This window comes from Octodon degus, unplaced genomic scaffold (genome assembly GCF_000260255.1).
Source record: "Octodon degus isolate 3935 unplaced genomic scaffold, OctDeg1.0 scaffold00006, whole genome shotgun sequence".
In the NCBI taxonomy this organism is placed as follows: Eukaryota; Metazoa; Chordata; class Mammalia; order Rodentia; family Octodontidae; genus Octodon; species Octodon degus.
Genome location: NW_004524582.1, coordinates 28,654,016 through 28,657,633, shown reverse-complemented (window position 1 = coordinate 28,657,633; position 3,618 = coordinate 28,654,016). Strand labels below are relative to the sequence as shown.

Genomic DNA, 3,618 nt, shown 5'->3' with positions numbered 1-3,618 from the left:
TTCTAGTATCTCCAGGAAGGTGATAAAAAGCTCTGGAAAAAGAATTTGTTTTTCTTGTTTTTTCTTTATATTTAGGACAGGGTGTACAGGGTCTCACTGAGTAGATCGGACTCATAGTGATCCTCCTGTTTACAGCCTCCCAAGTGCTGGGATTACAGGCGCATGCCACCACGCCCAGCCTCAATAGCCGCCCAGTCTCAATCTCCCTCTCAGCATGCTCTGGGGGCGGGGCCAGCATGGCAGGCCAGGGGATGGAACTCCCGGCCCCTGCATCTGCCTAAGTAGGTGCTTTAATCCACTGAGTTATTTGGCCGGCCCTGGAAAAGAATTTGTGTCTTACACCTTTTAATCTGTTTTATAAGTAACAACTATAAACAATACTGCATCCCACATCTAGCATAGTAATAATGATGACAAATAGTTACAAAACGTTTTCTATAATACAGGCATGATCCTAAGCCCTTTACCCTTATTGATTTAACCACTGGAATAACTCTGAGGCTGCCCCTAGTCTTACCCTCATTTTGTAGAAGAAGACTGAGGAACTTGGCAGATGGCAGATGGCCAGACTCTGGCACTGCTTCCCCATGGAGCTCAGTAAGCTCTGCCGTATCAGTACAGACACTGAACGCAGGGCTGGGGAGCTGTGCTCAATGCCAGGTGGTTGGTAGTGTTGCTGTGGATGCAGACCTGGGCCTCAGGTTTTTCATCTGTAAAAATGGAAGGGGTTCTTCACTGATTAGATGACTTTAAGGTTTCCTCTGGTTTGAACAGTTTTACATATATATATATAAAACTTTTGTATGTATATAATCTTTAGTATATACATACATACATACACATGGAAAGATTGGTTGTGTCTGAATAACATCAAATAATGGAAATATGAGCAAAGAGTAAAAAGAAAACTAAAGGAAATGCTTGGATAAATGTGAAAGCAAAGGTACTTCTAAAAGGAGAAAGAGCCAAAATGGGGTTCTAACCTGCAGAGAAGATTCCCACATTTGGTGTGGCCATTCTATCAAGTGGTCCAATGCCAGTGGTTCAATATGTAGGGACTTTTCTGTGGGGCCAATAAAAGGTTCCTGCTTCAAGAGGCCACAGTTCATATACCTCAAGAGCAAGCTCATTCTAGATAGGTCTTTGCGCATCATATTTTTCAAACTCCTACTCCTTCACCCTAACCCAATGACCAGAGCCCTTGCTTTAAGCAAACAACACTCAAATCCTATCTTAGCTTTATGCTGATGTAGATTTCTAATAGGTGGTCAACTTATTATTCCCAGCTGAACTGAACTAGCATGCTGCTGGGTGTGGAAGGGCCACCTGAGGATTGTTGCCAGTAGCATAAAGGCAGAACAGAAGCTGCCACCAAAATGTTGTTAAGGATGCTGTTTGGAGAAGCTGTTGGAAGCTGCTAGGCTGTTCTGCTGAAGGACCCCGTCATGCTGGCTTTCCCACTGAATTTTGGAGAAGCTTTGGTTTTCATCTTGAGCATTGCTTCCTGGCTCTGGAGGGGAAGATGGTGCCCTGCTTGGCCTCATGGAGCTTCCTGGCTCCTGAGGGGAAGATGACACTCTGCTCGGCCTCATGGAGCTTCCTTCTCATGGAGAAGCTTGTCACATTGGCTTTCCTGATGAGAACTCAGCTTTTCTCATCACTGGAGGAGCTCTGGACCTCACCGTTGCTGAGGATGGCTGTGGTACTTTTCAGGGGAGCTCTGGTGCTTACTTGGAGCACTGCTTCCTGGCTCTAGTTCAGATCCCTCAGCCTGCTAGCACAGATCCTTCATCCCACTGGCATAGACTTTCTAGCTTCCACCACTGACCTTTGGGCCTTGCCAGCACAGATCCAAGGAGCCAACCTGCATGAGACTTTGAGGCTCTAGGCCTCCAGATGGACTCATGGGAGACACTGTTGTGAGCTCAAGGTTTTCATCTGGACTCATGCAAGACATTAGGATCCAGGCCCTCAGCTGCATTCTTTGGTATTTAGTGTGTGGGTAGATTTCCTGTACTTGTTGTATATGACTCTTCGGTGATTCCTTATAAAATATTACAAGACATGCCCTGTGCTATATATTTGTTCACCTTGCAAAACCCCCAAACTACAACAGCTGACTCCATCACACCAGGAAGCCCTATCTGTTAAGCAGATGTTTCTGTGTCTAATAGATATAAGATACTGTCACAGGGACTAAACAAGATCTTTCCCTTCACTTTCACAAGTTCCATGTCTGTTTTCCATCATCCTGTTCACTGTAGAGTTTCTACTATTTGCCAGGGGTAAGTCTGCTGAACAACAAAGAGGGTTTTTATTCTGGATTTTCAGAAGGCTCAAATGAAAAGGAAATGTAGGATGACCATCAAGAATGTGGTATGTGTGCCCGGCCCACAAAAAGTATCCAGGCATGCTGTTTCTCAGCCTCTTGGCCATTCTGTCACTTTCACTGGCAAGTACTTCCCTCCTTGTTTCTTCTGGTGAATTCCTTGTTAAGGGCTGGCTCAACGTATTCCCTAGTGCCTCAGAATGTGACTGTGTGGGGACACTGGGCCTTTAAGTGGGGAATTAAGTTCAAGTTTTACTCTGTTCTACTGTGACTGATGTTTATAAAAGGCGATTTGAATATGAGAAGGGACACCAGAGGTGTGAGAACGGAGAGGAAAGACCACGCGCGGACACAGCAAGAGGGTGGCCAGATGTGGGCACGGAGACAGACCTCAGGAGAAAGCAAACCTGGTGACACCTGGAGCCTGGACTTAAGCTCTACAACTGAGAAAACAGGTTCTGTTGCCTAAACCACCTGGTGTATTGTTATGGAAGCCTCGCAGATGAATACACCTGCTCTTCTGGGTCCTCCTCTGCTCACTTCCAGACGGAAACCACTCTATCACGTGCATACTACACACTGGGGTTAATGTTTGTCACGGACTGCTAGGATACCATTCGTCATGCATTCACACAACATATATTCAGTGACCAGCACTGTATGCCACAGTCCATCTAAAAGCTAACGTTTGTGGTGCACTTGCTAACCGGCAGATACAGGGCGTGCACCTGACAAGCACACTCACGAAGTCCCACAAGGTCCCAACAACGCAGGCACCGCTGCCATACCCGGTTTCCGGAAGCAGAAGGGAGGCCTGGAGAGGTCAGATCGGAATGAGGCCGGGCTCTGCGACGGGCTCCGAGGCCCTAGGCGCCGCCCACACCGGAGGACCAGCAGCCGGGGCGGGGATGGGCAGCTCCCGCGGCTGAGCCGGAGGTCGGCACCGCACGCGGCGGGCGTCCGCCTCGCAGGCCTGCCCCTGCGTCTCCACGTCCCCGCGGGCGCCCGGCACAAGCAGACCCGCTCGGGGACCCAGCCCGGCGGTGACCCTCGCGGCTCGGGATGCCAAGGTGGCGGCGGGTTCCTGAGCTCTGAGAGACCCAGAGGCGCCCGGCCGCCCCACCCGCCCGGGCCCCGCGCGCCTTTACCAGGCCAGCCTCCCGATCCAGCGGCCACCTTACCCTCGGGCCGCTCCCTGCCCCGCTGCCGCTTTTTCGCCCGCAGCCCAGGACCTTAGCACCTGAACTCAGCTTTCACCAGCCGTGGAACCATTCCGACAACGCCCCCTC

At 49.9% G+C, this 3,618-nt stretch overlaps 1 protein-coding gene across 1 annotated transcript in view; it reads right to left on the bottom strand.

Moving 5' to 3' along the window:
• Zbtb49 (zinc finger and BTB domain containing 49) overlaps positions 1 to 3,618 on the bottom strand; it is a 25,764-nt gene extending 22,146 nt beyond the window's left edge. The window contains exon 1 of the mRNA XM_023699689.1: positions 3,511 to 3,618. The gene's annotated coding sequence lies outside the window, so the exon portion shown is untranslated. The remainder of the gene's footprint in view (positions 1 to 3,510) is intronic.